The following is a 16,763-nucleotide window of genomic DNA, read 5'->3' as shown; positions in this document are numbered from 1 at the left end:
TGTGGTCTATATGGATTTCAGTAAGGCGTTTGATAAAGTTCCCCACGGTAGGCTGTTGCAGAAAATACAGAAGTATGGGATTGAAGTTGAATTAGTGCTTTGGATCAGAAATTGGCTAGCTGAAAGAAGACAGAGGGTGGTGGTTGATGGTAAATGTTCATCCTGGAGTATAGTTTCTAGTGGTGTTCCGCAAGGATCTGTTTTGGGGCCACTGCTGTTTGTCATTTTTATAAATGACCTGGATGAGGGTGCAGAAGGGTGGGTTAGTAAATTTGCGGATGACACGAAGGTCGGTGGAGTTGTGGATAGTGCCGAAGGATGTTGTAGGTTACAGAGGGACATAGATAGGCTGCAGAGCTGGGCTGAGAGATGGCAAATGGAGTTTAATGCGGAAAAGTGTGAGGTGATTCACTTCGGAAGGAGTAACAGGATTGCAGAATACTGGGCTAATGGGAAGATTCTTGGTAGTGTAGATGAGCAGAGAGATCTTGGTGTCCAGGTGCCTAAATCCCTGAAAGTTGCCACCCAGCTTAATAGAGATGTTAAGAAGGCATATGGTGTGTTAGCTTTTATTAGTAGGGGGATCGAGTTTAGGAGCCACGAGGTCATGCTGCAGCTGTACAGAACTCTGGTGCGGCCGCACCTGGAGTATTGCGTGCAGTTCTGGTCACGGCATTATTGGAAGGACGTGGAAGCTTTGGAAAAGGCGCAGAGGAGATTTACTAGGATGTTGCCTGGTATGGAGGGAAGGTCTTACGAGGAAAGGCTGAGGGACTTGAGGTTGTTTTCGTTCGAGAGAAGGAGGCGAAGAGGTGACTTAATAGAGACATATAAGATAATCAGAGGGTTGGACAGGGTGGATAGTGAGAGCCTTTTTCCTCGGATGGTGATGGCAAACACGAAGGGACATAGCTTCAAGTTGAGGGGTGATAGATATAGGACAGATGTCAGAGGTAGTTTCTTTACACAGAGAGTAGTAGGGGCGTGGAACGCCCTGCCTGCAGCATTAGTAGACTTGCCAACTTTAAGGGCATTTCCGTGGTCATTGGATAGACATATGGATGAAAATGGAATAGTGTAGGTCAGATGGTTTCACAGGTCGGCGCAACATCGAGGGCTGAAGGGCCTGTACTGCGCTGGAATGTTCTATGTTCTATGTTCGACAGATAGAGTAATGTTAGCTGAGGTAAAACTAGAACAGAAAGGACTAGAATTAGAATTCCAGAGAGAGCGAGAAAGAGCAGAGTGAGTGTCAAGAAAGGGAAAAAGTAAAAGTGTTCCAGAAGGAGAAGGAGGAAAGGGAGTTATGGCGGCTCAAACAACTAGATGAAGACTCAGTACACCCAGTGAAGGCACAGCTAGTGAGGGAGCTGCCCCTAGCTCAGGACCATGTGCTGAGCTCTTAAAGTTCTCCCCGTTCATTCTAAAGTTCAATGAGGAGGATATGGCAGCACTTTTCTTTCCTTTTAAAAATGTTTTCAAAGCAACTGCAATGACCGTCAGAGAACTGGATGCTGGTTTTACAAAATAAAATAACAGGAAAGGATGAATGTTCATCAGATTATGAGCGGACTGAAAATGCTATCCTGGGCCCATATGAGATGGTACTGGAGCTGGACCAGCAGAAATTCAGAATCTTCGGAAAGCAGCCTGACCAAACCTCCCTTGGCCTTTGAAAGAGTTAAGCAATTTCGGAACATTGGAACATAGGAGCTGCAGTAGGACATCGAGCCTGTTCCACCATTCGGTATGATAATAGCTGATCATCCACTTCAATGCCTTTTTCCGACACAATCCCCATTTCCCGTTATGTCACTGGTATTTAGGCCGGGGCATTGAGTACACCAATTGGGACATCATGTTACATTTGTACATAACATTGGTTTGGCCGCATTTGGAGTATTGTGGGCAGTTCCAGTCGTCGCACTACACAAAATATGTGATTAAGCGAGAGAGGGTGCAGAAAAGATTCACAAGGATGTTGCCTGGTTTGAAGGGCTTGAGTTATAAAGAGAGACTGGATAGGCTGGGTCTGATTTCCCTGGAACGAAGGAGGCTGAGAGGAGACATGATAGAGGTATATAAAATTATGAGAGGCATAGATAGGGGAGATAGCCAGAGTCTGTTTCCCATGGTAGGGGTGACTAAAACTAGAGGGCATAGATTTAAGGTGAGAGGGAGGAGGTTTAAAGGGATCAAAGGGGTAAATGTTTCACACAAAGAATAGTGGGTATCTGGAATGAACTGCCTGAGGAGGTGGTGGAGGCAGGAACAGTAACGACATTTAAGAGGCATCTGGACAGGTACTTGAATGAGCAAGGCATAGTAAGATATGGAATTAATGCAAGCAGTTGGGATTAGTATGGATCGGCATTATAGTCAGCCCGGACACGGTGGGCCGAATGGCCTGTTTCTTTGCTGTACTACTCTATGACTCCATTTATAAATCTGTTAATATCTGCTTTAAACATACTCAATGACTGAGCTTCCACAGCCCTCTGGGGTGGAGAATTCCAAAGATTCTCAACCCTCTGAGAAAAGACATTTCTCCTCATCTCCGTCTTTAGTGGATTTCCACTTATTTCGAAATTGTTTCCCCTGGTTCTAGATTCCCCAACCAGGGGAAACATGTTAGCTGCATGTACCCTGTCTATCACTTTCAGTATTTTGTAGGTTTCAATGAGATCACCTCTCATTCTTCGAAACTCGAGAGAATACAGGCCCAGTTTCCCCAATCTCTCTTCATGGGATGGTCCCGCCATCTCGGGAACAAACAAGTTTGATGAACCGTCATTGCACTCCCTCTATGATCATAACATCCTTCCTAAGGTAAGGGGACCAAAACTGCACACATTACTCCAGGGGCAGTCTAACCAAGTTTCCATACAATTGCAGCAAAACGTCACTACTACTGCACTCAAATCCACTTTAATAAAGGCTAACATACCATTAGTCTTCCTAACTGCTTTCTGCACCTGCATGTTTGTTTTCAGTGACTTATTGATGAGGACATAAAGGTCCCTTCGTAAAACTACACTTTCTAATCTCTTACCGTTTAAGAAATACTCTGCACATCTGTTCCTGCTACCGAAGTGGGTAACCTCACATTTTTCCACATTATATTTCAACTGCCATGTTCTTGCCCACTCACTACGGCTGTCCAAATCCCCTTGAGGCCGCTTTGCATCTTCCTCGCAACACTCATTCCCATCTAGTTTACTGGCATCTGAAAGCCTGGAAATATTACATTGGTCCCGACATCCAAGTCATTGATACAGGTTACTGGTGATAGTTGAGCCTAGGTAGGTGAATTCTTGAACCACTTCCAGAGCGTGGTCGGCAATTCTGCCTGTTAACTAATCCTTAATCCATGCCAGTACATTATCTCCTATCCCATGTGCTTCAATTTTACTAACCAACCTCCTGTCGGGGACTTTATCAAAAGCCTTCTGAAAATCCAAGTATACCACGTCCACCAACTCCCCTTTATCAATTCTGTGAGCAACATCCTCAAATAACTCCAACAGGTTCGTCAAACATTGTTTCCCATTTATATATCCATGTTGACTCTGCCCAATCATATCCATTTATCACATTCTTTAGAATAGAGTATAGCTTGTTCCCAGCGACTGATGTAAGGCTAACATGTCTGTAGTGCCCTGTTTTCTCTCTCCCTCCATTCTAAATACTGGGGAGACATTTTCTATCTTCTAATCTACAGGAACAGTTCCAGAATCTACAGAATATTGAAAGATATTCACCAATGTATCCACTATTTCCAAAGCTACCTCTTTCAACACTCTGGGATGTAGAATATCAGGACCTGGGGACTTGTCAACCTTCAGCTCCATTAATTTCTCCAAGACAACCTTCTTACTTATACTAATTAAATCCATTTCCTCATTCACCCGAATCCCTTGGATCTCTAATTCTGGGAGATTTCTTGTATCTTCCTCAGTGAAGACAGACGCAAAGTAATCATTTAGCTTCTCTGCCATTTCTCTATTCCCCATTATAAATTCTCCTGACACTGCCTGTAATGGACCCACATTTGTCTTAGCTAAACGTTTCCTTTTCACGTATCTATAGAAGATTTTACAGTCCATTTTTGTGTTTGTTTTTGGCCAGTGATATGAGCTCTCAAGATAGAGCCCACATGTGAAACCCTCAGAGCGGTGATCCCTCTCGAGGAGTTCACAAACTCGCCCCTTCCCAGTAAAACCCACATAGAGGGACAGAAGGTTCAAAGGTATTCTGGCTGATGAATTTTCCCATGTACACAAAGCCTTAACCCCAGAGGAAAACCCATTCCTCGTCACCCCAAAGATCCGAGAATAAAAGGTGGAAGGGAGATCGGAGCCCGAGCAGTCATGGGCAAGAAGCGGGACACACAAGGGTCCATCCTCAGGCCAAACAGGTGCTGAGAGCAGGAGCAATGGCTGAAGATCTGCGTGTTTCCACTGTAATAAGGCAGATCACCATCGAGTTGACTAATGGAAGTGACGGGGAAAACCTGTAGGATTAATCAGAGTCCACTAGATCAGTGCTGGAAAACGGGCCCTGATGGAAAGCACAGCAGGTCAGGCTGTGCCTTTAACTGTAACAGTCAGACACAATAGCCCCACCAGAGAGAGTGCGGGAAAACTTAACAAAATCCCTGAGAGTTACCAGGAATTTGTATTCCAAGGAAAAGTGACCCCATACCCCTCGAGTGGGACAAGCAAACCCATAGTCATACTTAGGGATACAGGGGCCAAACAAACCCTTCTGCTGGGAAAAGACCTTTACCCGAGGGAGTGCAGTGAACGCTAGAGTGTTAGTGAATGGTATCGGAAGATGATATATGACCATACCTGTATATCGACTGCACTTGGAATGTGACCCAGTTTAAAGACCGGTAAACATGGGGATTGTACCTAGTTTACCGGTGGAGGGGTCGATCAGCTCCTGGGTAATGATCTGACAGGGGAAAAGGTGGCAGCTTCCCCAGTAGCTCTGGAGAGACCAAAAGAGGTCAGGGAGACAGAGCGGTTCCAGGAGAAATAAAAACAAGAAATGCTGGAAGCACTCAGCAGGTCTGGCAGCATCTGTGAAAAGAGAAGCAGAGTTAACGTTTCGGGTCAGTGACCCTTCTTCGGAACAGTTACGGGAGAAGGTCCCTGGCATTCTTACTGATTGTGTGGTGACTCGGTCCATGGCCAAACAATCCCCTGAACTGACACTGCAGACGGATGACTCTACTGTCTGGTTATCTGAAACCTTCTTGGGAAGTTAGAGGACCCAAAGGATGTGTTAAACAAATCGTCCTTAGTTGAGGCTCAACAACCTGACCCAGTGTTAAAAAAGGCACAGACTGTCCAAACCAAAACTGAAGCAGAGGGAGTTGCAGAGTGTTACTATTTCAAGAACGAGGTGCTAATGAGGAAGTGGAGACCTCCTTACAGACCTGCGGATGAAGAGTGGACAGTGCTTCATCAGATACGGATGCCACTGAGGTACCTTAAAGAAATATTAAGAATGGCCCACGAACTTCCAATGACTGGACATGTCGGTATATGAAAAATCGAACCCTGCATAAGACAGCATCTTCACTGGCCACAACTCCATAAAGATGTGGTGGAGTTCTGTCAAACTGGTCACATGTGCCTAGTTGTGGGGAAGCCCCAAGCTGCAATAAAATCTTCACCCCTAATTCCCATACCAGCTTTTGGGGAACCCTTCAGCAGAATGCTAGTGGATTGTGTGGGACACCTGCTGAAAACAAAACGGGATTACCAGTATCTTCTCACCATTATGGATGTGGTGACCCGATTCCCAGAGGCCATTATCCCGAAAAACTATCTCTGCCAAGGAGGGGCTAACCCAATTCTTTCCCCGATATGGGCTGCCTGATGAGATCCAGATGGAACAGGGCACACATTTTGTATCAAGTATTTTTGAAAAGGTAATCTGGACATAACCCAGTGCAAGTCCTCAGCCTACCATCCACAGTTGCAAGGTGCTTTGGAGCGGCACCACCAGACCCCAAAGACAATGATCAGGCCATACTGCTATGAGTAACCCCATGACTGGGACAAAGGGCTGGGATTTCACCTGTTGGTTACCAGGGACTTATCCAATGATTCCACTGGCTTTAGTCTCTTTCAATTAGTTTATGGACACGAGATGAGAGGTCCTCTTAAACTAATCAAGGAAAAATATTTTGGGGCAGAGGGATCAAACTTCCATGTTAGAGTACATTTCCTTGCTCTGGGAGTGGCTCACGAGAGACCGTGCCTTGGCTCAGTAACGCCTAAAGACCTCCCAGGCAGCTATGAAAAGGTAATCAGACTGAAATGCCGAGGCTGGAACATTTCAGGACAGAGACCATGCATTGTTACTATTCCCACTGCAGGGTGAATCCCTGAAATCCCAGTTCAGTGGTCCATATCGAGTAGCAAAAGGAATAGCCAGGTAAATTATTTAATTGACACCCCAGACCAAAGGAAAAAAGCAAAGGCTTTGGAGGGTACAGACATGCACAGATCTGTCAGACAGTCAAAAGGGGAGGATTGAAAAGGACAGTGAGGACAGGTTAGAAGAGGGCCATGAGGATTCTCAACTGGAATCCCCTAGTCTCCGATTAGCCAACCCTGAAATGTTAGATAAATTAGACCACACGCTCTCCTCTTTAAATACAACCCAAAAAGGCAACCTAAAAAGGCTGCTAACAGCATTTACAGAAAGCTGCAAGGGCAAGGTAAGTTCCAAAAAAGGCAAGTAGATGGTGAGGGAGGTGCCTCACCTAGTTGAAGAGCCGCAGTAGAGTGAAGTGAAAGCTGGACAGACACTTGCGAGCACTAATGTCCCAGAGGACATAGGGCAGATCAGAAAAAAATGATGCTCCCTACAGTAAAGGGAAAAGTGAGGGCGAAATACCCTAAAATAAATAGCATTTGTGTACCTCACCAGAAGCTAAAAGTGAGGTCAGTGTGGATCTACCCACTGAAGAACACAATGATCAGGTCCCAAACCGAAAGCGAAACAAACCCAATAAAAAAACCAATTTATTACACATTGTCAGTTTAGGGAGGAAGTTTAGACAGGAACCTGAATGGTGAAAGCTTCATTGCAGGAGAGAGAAAAAAGGTCGAACCCGGCACATCATCATCCCAGACAAAACACCAAAAAATTAAATCACCAAAACTATAATAGACAATGTCAGCTGCAGTAATTCTAAGATTAATGTTTGATTTTGAGAAGTGATTATTGAGAATGAATTTGTGTTTCCTTCTATTTCTTCTCACAATTCTGTAATAAAATGTTCCTATTATCACATTTCTTTCCATGTGCTGCAGCGGTGTCAAGACAACACAATATGCCCAATGAGGAATTTTAATTCATCGATTAGACACTTACAGTAATCATTTAATGGAAAAAATCCTGCAGCTAACCTTGAAAAGAATGGCAGCCAAGATAGCCACCGCAATTGGCATCTGAAACACCTTTTCACATTCCAGAGGCAACTGGAGACACATGTCTGATGAGCCTGGACCCAAAACATTGGCTTTCTCTTGTTACTGAATTACCTAAGATTACATTCATTAACACGGTATACAAGGACATCCTGACAAATTGACTTTAAAAGAGCAAACTCCTCCAAGTGTAAATACTGGTATCCTGAAACCTGGGGAGATAGAAGTTCCTAACTTTGAATCTCTTAATAAGTGTCCAGCAAATACACTGAGGCAGTCAGGAGACCTTCTGTCATCTATGTGAAAGCTGGGAGTTGCCCCTGGACAAAGACAGACAAGCCAGTGATTCAAACTGTGCAGAAGCAGAAGGGCTGTGTCCCCCTCTCCCTCTCCCTCTCCCTCTCTCCATCTCTCTGTCCAGATAACTTCGGAAGTTTGAAAACCACGTGCGGCTGTGAGCCCTCCAAGCCTACAGATTACTACAGACAGATACACCAGGGGAAGAAAGCCACCCACAAGTCTGCCTCCAAGAAAACCCTGAGCCACGTGGGTCAGCCACAAAGGGCACTTTGACCATCCAAAGACTTCAAGAATATACCTTCAGCCAGAAGACCACCGAATCATCCAACCTCACAGAATGAGTATTTTTTTAAAAATTTATTTAGGACTCCAATCCAATCACAAATGTACTTCTCACTCTGTAATCTATTTGCATGTGATTCTCGTGTGAGTGTGTGCGTAAATGTGTTGTGTATGTTTTTATGGTTTTATTTAGATACGGTTTAGATTGCTAAGTATAATAAACTCACCTCTTTCCTGTTTAAACTCTAGAGAACCTGTCCGATTGGTTCCTTCACCATCACACCAAAGGGAAAAGGTAAAATACTCACTGAGATGGTTACCACATCCACTCTCTAGAAAGGGCAAACCCTATTGCGGTCAAATAAGAGGAAGGACAAGAGGAGAGACTGTGAACCCTCCTCACCTGGCTGTAACAATAGGCAGGGTTGGAGGTGGAGAGAACACGGGAATGAAGTCAGCTCAGCATTAAATTGCAGAGGTTGTTAACTTCCTGGTTCAGCCTCAGACAATGGCCAGTGAGGGGAATGCAGATCGTGGATGGGGAATATAATTTGCGACAGAAACTGAACACAATGGTTTCAGTCTGCTCACGATATAAATTACGAGAACACTAAATCATTGAAATATGGCTTATGAGTCTAATAGTTGGATACAGAGACTTACCAGGGACACCAATAATAGCGAGGTTGGGATAATAAATCGATTGAATCATCTTCAGAGCGCAAACGATCCGCTCTTCTAATGTTATCCAGTAATAATCTGCAGTGAGCCAGTAAAACCAATAGGAGAAACTCCTGCTGTCCATTGTTGTAACATTCCAATCTATTGTTCTCAGATTCTGACCTATTGTTGTAACATTCCAATCTATTGTTCTCAGATTCTGACCCATTGTTGTTACATTCCAATCTATTGTTCTCAGATTCTGACCCATTGTTGTAACATTCCAATCTATTGTTCTCAGATTCTGACCCATTGTTGTAACATTCCAATCTATTGTTCTCAGATTCTGACCCATTGTTGCAACATTCCAATCTATTGTTCTCAGAATCTGATCCATTGTTGTAACATTCCAATCTATTGTTCTCAGATTCTAACCCATTGTTTTAACATTCCAATCTATTGTTTTCAGATTCTGACCCATTGTTGTAACATTCCAATCTATTGTTCTCAGATTCTGACCCATTGTTGTAACATTCCAATCTATTGTTCTCAGATTCTGACCCATTGTTGTAACATTCCAATCTATTGTTCTCAGATTCTGACCCATTGTTGTAACATTCCAATCTACTGTTCTCAGATTCTGATCTATCCTCTCCCTCTCTCTGGAAATGCTGATCCCTGTTAGTGTCGGGGATGATGCTCCTGCTGACACTATGGGATACCACACTGAAAGGAGTCCCTTATTAATAGAAGAGGGAAACCCTCCAGTGACACAATTAGGGCCCATGGTGACTGACATTAATTACAGTCACTGAACAAACACGTTTAGTTAATCCCTTTCAATCAAACACTTTTTGTACCACAATAAACTAAACATTTATCCAGTTTGGATGGGAATTATGAGGGTTTGTGAGAGAATGAATGGTGAAAATAGCAGAGGCACCGGACAGAATCTGTGAATTCTCTTTGTTTCTGACAGTGATGACAGAGGACTGGAGGACTGTAGATTTTACACCTTGTTTACAAAAAGGAGATGCGGGAACCCTTGTACTGTCAGTCATGTACTGTCACCACCACCTCTCTCCAAACCTCCACTGTTGTTAAATTATCAGACTGATTATCCGACATCCAGTACTGGATGAGCAGAAATTTCCTCCAATTAAATATTGGGAAGACTGAAGCCATTATTTTCTCTCCCCACTCCAACTCTGTTACCTTGCTATTTATTCCATCCCTCTCCCTGGTAACAGTCTGAGAGTCAGACAGTTTAATTGCAACCTTGGTGTCACATTTGGGATAAAATTAATGGGCACTTGGACAAATCGATGTTAATTAAGGGAAAATTGTGTTTAACTAAATGGCTGGAGTTTTTTGAAAAGGTGAAAAGAAAGTTTGATGAGGGTAATGCTGTTGATGTGGTATAAATTGAATTCCAAAAGACATTTGATAAAGTGCCACACAACAGATCTATGAGCAAAGTTATAGCTCATCAAATAAAACGAACAGTAGCAACATGAAACTAAGCTGGTTGAGTGACAGGAAACAGAGATAAGTGATTAATGGATGCTTTTCGGGCTGGAGTAAGGTTTGTAGTGGAATCGAAGCAAAATACTGCGGATGCTGGAAATCTGAAATAAAAACAGAAAGTGCTGGAAATACTTAGCAGGTCTGGCAGCATCTGTGGAGAGAGGAGCAGAGTTAATGTTTCAAGTCGGTGACCTTTCATCAGAACTGGCAAAGTGGGGGTTTTGGGGGAAACACAAGTACAGAAATGTGACCATTAGAGCGGGGGTGGAGGATGGAGGGTGTTGAAATGATAAGCGAGCGGATGCTCGGTGTCACACTTTTGGACTGAGTGGAGGTGTTCCACAAAGCGGTCACCCAATCTGCGTTTAGCCTGCTGCGGTGTTCCAGTGAACATCAATGCCAGCTCGAGGAACATCACCTCATTGTCCGATTAGGCACTCTACAGCCTGCCGGTCTGAACACTGAGTTCAAGGATTATTTTGTTTTATCATTTTTTGCCGTGTGCCAGCATTAAACTGATTTTTTTATGTTGGTGCTTTTAGCTAGGGCTGTTCATTATTCTGTCATTTAACACCCTCACTACACTAATGCTTTGTCTTTCGCCGCACAACTAGCACACTTTCTCTGCCTTTTCCCCATGACCTCCTGGTCAGTTAATCTCTCTGACCCTCTGTTCCATCAACAGCTCTTCTGTTCTCTTTTGCCCCACCCCTGCTTTATTTGCTTAAAACCTATTACATTTCTAACCTTTGCCAATTCTGATGAAAGGTCACAGAACTGAAACGTTAACTCTGCCTTTCTCTCCACAGATGCTGCCAGACCTGCTGCGTCTTTCCAGCACTTTTTGTTTTTATTTAAGGTTTGTAATGGAATTTCCCAGGTATCAGTGTTGGGACCCTTTCTCTTCCTGACAAATATTAATGACCTCGACCTCGGTGTACAGGGCACAATTTCAAAGTTTGCAGATGATACAAAACTTGGAAGCATTGTGAACTGTGAGGAGTAAATTGTAGAAAATCAAACGGACATGGACAAGTTAGTGGAATGGACAGACAGGTGGCAGATGAAGTTCAATGTGGAGAAATGTGAAGTGATTCATTTTTGTAGGAAGAACATGGAAAGACAATGCATAATACAGGGTACAATTCTAAAGGGGGTGAGGAGCAGAGGGACCTGGATGTATATGTGCATAGGTCATTAAAGGGGTCGGGACAAGTTGAGAGAGTAGTTAATGAAACATACAGTATCCTGGGCTTTGTTAACAGCAGCATGGAATACAAGAGCAAAGAGGTTATTTTGAACTTGTACGAGACACTAGTTCGGCCCCAGTTGCAGTATTACGTCTAGTTCTGGGCACCACACTTTAGGTAACGTGAAGACATTGGAGAGTGTGAAAAAACCTTCACAAGAATGGTTCCAGGGATGTAGAATATCAGTTCTGAAGATAGACTGGAGAAGTTGGAACATTTTCCTTAGAGAAGGGAAGGCTGAGAGGAGATTTGAAAAAAGGTATTCAAAATTATGATGCGTCTGGGCAGATAGGGAAAACTGTTCCCATTCCTGAAAGGATCGACAACGAGAGGGCAAAGAATTAAAGTAATTGGTAAAAGAAGCAGCAGTGACATGAGGAAAACGTTTTCACACAGTGAGTGGTTAAGGTCTGGAATGCACTACCTGAGAGTGTGGTGGAGGCAGATTCAATCGAGGCATTCAGGAAGAAATTGGATAGTTATCTGAAAAGGAAGATTGTACAGAGTTACAGGGAGAAGGCAGGGGAGTGACACTAGACGAATTGTTCTTTTGGAGAGCCAGTATAGACACGATGGACTGAATGGCCACCTTCTGTGCTGTAACAATTCTGTGATTCATTGGCATTCGACCACAAAATGAGCTTCCAACCTTATATTCGTGCCATCACTATGACGACCTATTTCCACATCAATAACATTGCCCAACTTCACCCCTGTCTCAACTCATCTGCTGCTGAAGCTCTCATTCATGCTTTCATTACCTGTAGACTAGACTATTCCAACTCATTCTCCCACATTCTACTATCTGTAAACTTGAAGTCATCTAAAACTCTGCAGTCTGTGTCTTAACCTACAACAAGTCCCATTCCCCGATCACTGACCGACATCAGCTCACAGTCAAACAATGTCTTGATATTAAAATTCTCAGCCTTGTTTGAAATCCGTCCATGGCCTCACCCCTCACGATCACTGTAATCTCCTACTGCCCCATAACCCTCAGAGATATATCTGCTCCTCTAATTCTGGCCTCTTGTGCATCCCTGATTTTAATTACTCTACCATTTGTGGCCACACCTTCAGTTGCCTCGGCCCCAAACTCTGGAATATCCTCCCTTCACAGCTCCACCTCTCCGCCTCGCTTTTATCCTTTAAGACACTTCTTTAAAACCTGCCTCTTTGACCAAGCGTTTGGAAACCTAACCTAATATCTTCCTTTGTGGTTCAGTGTCATACTTTGTTTCATAATGCTGCTGTGAAGTGCCTCGGGATAAGTTCTTGTTCAAGTTTTCCAGACAGGATTTGTCATTAGCATATCCGTGCTGCTTGAAATTTATTATGCGATGCTTTTCCAAGCAACAAACATTTATGGTCGACATGCACAGTCCAAGTTTCAAAGACATACATCAAAGCTGCTGGAACAGAAGTTTGACGTGACATTCCACAACTCCTCATGCTACTAGCACACACAATGTACACCTGGGCACAGCACGGGGCAGTGTGCAGACCACACCGGAAGTTGCTGGTAACTCATATCACATCCTTTTGTGGATCCTTGCTTCCAAAGTGTGGGCAACAGTGGTGCTGTGGAGCCATAAATCACCACCATGGAGAGATAGAGAGGGAAGGAAATTCACTTTAAAGGGGGACATGGAAACAGATTTGAAGGCGAAAGATTTTCTCGAATATGGGAATGTACAGGGGAATTGGACTAATTGGAGGGGTGAGGACATGGAGGGATTCTAACACAAGAATGAGAATATTTAAATTAAGTTGCTGCCAGACTGGGAGCCAATATATATCAGTGAACCGGGCTGATGGATAATCGGGATTTAGTGTGAGTGAGGAAACAGGTAGCAGGGTTCTAGATTGGCGGTAGTTTATGGAGGTTTATAACTGGGAGGATGACCAGGATAGAATTGGAATAGTCAAGTGTAGGTTTAACAAAGGTACAGATGAGGGTTTATGCAGCAGATGGGCCGAGGCAGAGGTGGAGTAGGCAGGGTTTGTGATGGAGAGAATATGGAGATGAACTCAGCTCAGGTTTAAATAGAACACAGCAGTTGCAAACTGTCTGGTTCCGCCTCAGACATTGGGCAGGGAGGGGTATGTGGTTCACAGAAAGGGTACTGAATTTTTGATGGAGACCAATAACACTGGCTTCATTCTTCGAAAAAAACAAACTAAATTACTTGAACAGTATTTCAGTGAACCAGGGTTTACAGATCTTATATGTGGAAATAAAGACTTACCAGGGCAGTAACAGCAGGAGAGATGAGGGTAAATTACAAGAACTATAATACCGTGAGCAATGGTTGTAGAGCTAATAGCTGGAGACAGAGATTCATCAGGAATAACAACAGCAATAAGGAGGGACGCAGAAGAGGCCTGAATTAGAGGAGCACAGATATATTGAAGGGTTGTGGGGCTGGATATTACAGATACAGGACGGGAGTTGAGGTCCTGGAGGGAAAACAAGGTGGAGAATTTAAATAAAGACATTATTTGATCAGGAGTCAATGTCGGTCAGTGATATGTGAATGGCACTTGCTGCGAATTAGGACATGGGCAGCAGAGTTCTGGAGGACTTCAAATTAACAGAGAGTAGCATGCAGGAGACCAGACAAGACCGTGTTGGAATAGTCATTTCTAGGGGAAATGAAGGCATGAATGAGTTTCAGCAGCAGATGGGCTGAGACGGGTGATGTTGCGTGCTGTTACTGAGGTGGAAACAGGCGGTCGTAGTGATAGAATGAATATTATGTTATAAGCTCATTTTGTGGTCAACTGTGACACCAAGGTTGCAAACAGACTTTCTGAACCTCAGACTGTTACCAGGGAGAGGGATGGAATCAATAGCAAGGGGACAGAGTTGGAGTGGGGAGTGATAACAATGGCTTTAGTCTTCCCAATATTTAATTGGAGAAAATTTCTGCTCATCCAGTACTGGATGTCGGATAAGCAATCTGATAATTTAACAACAGTGGAGGAGTGGAGAGAGGTGGTGCTGAGGTAAACATGATGGAGTTCTTTGCTAAAACAATGGAGAGGGTTGATGAGGGTGGTGTGATTGAAGTTATATATCTGGACTTTCAAAAGGTGTTCGATCAAATGACATTCAATAGACAGCTTATGAAAACTGAACCCTATGGATTAAAGGGACAGTGACAGTGTGGATATAACATTGACTAAGGAACAGTAAACAGAGAGAAGTGGTGAAAGGTTGTTGTTCAGACACGATGGGAGTATACAGTGGTGTTCCCCAGGGCTCGGTATTAGGACCACTGCTCTTTGTGCTCTTTGAAAACAAGGGGTGGGTAGGGCAGAGCCCTATACTCCTCCCTCCTTACAGAGATTCCCCTCTCTGCAGCCTCTGCTCCATGTGTTGGTCATGTTACAGACCCAGCGACACTGTGACTACAGTCCCCATACCATGTCCAGAGTTGGGTCACCAAATCCTCTGTCCTCTCTGAATGTCTGCAGCAGCTCACAACACAACCTCCAGAAAACCATTAACAGCACCTCCAATAACTTTACAATAGCAGAGGTAAGTCAAAAGCCCCTCACCTGTAAGTTGGATGACTGTTCTTTTTAAATAACACGAGAGGGGGTTCCTCGTGCTGCTGAATGTCTGTTCAGCTGAGAGTGACTAACACAGGCGGTCAGTGGACATGCAAAGACCAGGTTTCAAAGACGTCCATCAAAGCTGCCGTAATGGCTGATCGACATCGTATTCAGACCCTCCTAACACTGCAGACACACACACGTTACACCCACGCTTGCACCCCGGCCAGCCTGGGTTTCCTGTACAATGTGCTGGATGTGACTGGCAGTGCAGCTCACACCATTTTCTGGATCCAAACTTCCACAGCACCAGTCGATCTGGAGAGATGAAATGTGTGATCAGAGAGAGAGAGACAGAGGGAAGGAACTCACTTTAAAATTGAATTAGATAAAGATTTTAAGATGAACAAGTTTCAGGAATATTGGAAATGGGCAGGGGATTGGGATAATCAGAGGGCTGAGGCCATGGAGGGATTTGATCACACGAGTGAGAATATTTAAATTGAGGTGTTACTGGACCAAGAGCCAATGTAGGTAAGTGAGCACAGGGATGTTGGGTGAACAGAATCTGGTGTAAATTAGAAGTTGGCAGCAGAGCTTTGCATGATCACAATGTTACAGAGAGTAGAATGTGGGAGAGCAGCCAGGAGTGTGTTAGAATAGTCAAGTCTCGAGGTGACAGTCAAACCTTCCTGCCACAATGGACAATTTCACCTTTTCCCACATTATACTCCATTTGCTAGATCTTTGACCACTCACTTAACCTATCTATATCCCTTTGTAGCGTCCTTATGTCCTCTTCAGAATTGATCTTCTTAACTATCTTGGAATCATTAGCAAATTTAGCAAGCATACCTTTGGTCCACTCATCAAAATCATTTATATAAATTGTAAAAAGTTGAGTCCCCAGCACTGACCCCTCTGGCACACCACACGTTACATCTTGCCGGCCATAATAATGACCCATTTATGCCTACGCTGTTTCCTGTTAGTTCGCCAATCTTCCATCCAGGCCAATATGTTACCCAATACACCATGAGCTTTTATTTTCCACAATGACGTTTGATGTGGAACGTTATCAGATGCCTTCTGGAAATCTAAGTACAGAACATCTCCCAGTTCCCCTTTACCAACAACACATGTTACTTATTCAAAGAACTCCAATAAATTGGTTAAACATAATTTCCCTTTCACAAAAACATGTTGACTCTGCCTGATCACCTTGAATGTTTCTACCTGACCAACTATAACGTCATTAATAATAGCTTCGAACATCTGATCCATAGCCAGAAAGCCATTCTCACCTGCCACAGGTCGTATGTCCACTATATTTATTCTGATGTTGTGTGGTATTTGAACTGTTAGTCCTCAATAGAGTCATAGAGATATACAGCACAGAAGCATGACCTCCGGCCCACTGTGTCTGTGCCAGCCATCAAGCACCTAACTATTCCTATCCCAGTTTCCAGCACTTGGCCTGTAGCCTTGTTTGGTAGGGCGTTTCAAGTGCTCATCTCAATACTTCTGAAATGTTGTGACTGTTCCTGCCTCTACCACCCCTTCAGGCAGTGTGTTCCAGATTCCAACCACCCTCTGGGTGAAAATTCATTTCCTCAAATCCCCTCTAAACCTCCTGCCCCTTACCTTAAATCTATGCCCCTAGTTATTGACCCCTCCGCTAAGGGAAAAAGATTATTCCTATCTAACCTATCAATGCCCCTCATAATTT

This window comes from Heterodontus francisci, unplaced genomic scaffold (genome assembly GCF_036365525.1).
Source record: "Heterodontus francisci isolate sHetFra1 unplaced genomic scaffold, sHetFra1.hap1 HAP1_SCAFFOLD_499, whole genome shotgun sequence".
Classification (NCBI taxonomy): domain Eukaryota; kingdom Metazoa; phylum Chordata; class Chondrichthyes; order Heterodontiformes; family Heterodontidae; genus Heterodontus; species Heterodontus francisci.
The sequence above is the reverse complement of the archived record's forward strand: the minus strand, read 5'-3'. Positions refer to the sequence as shown.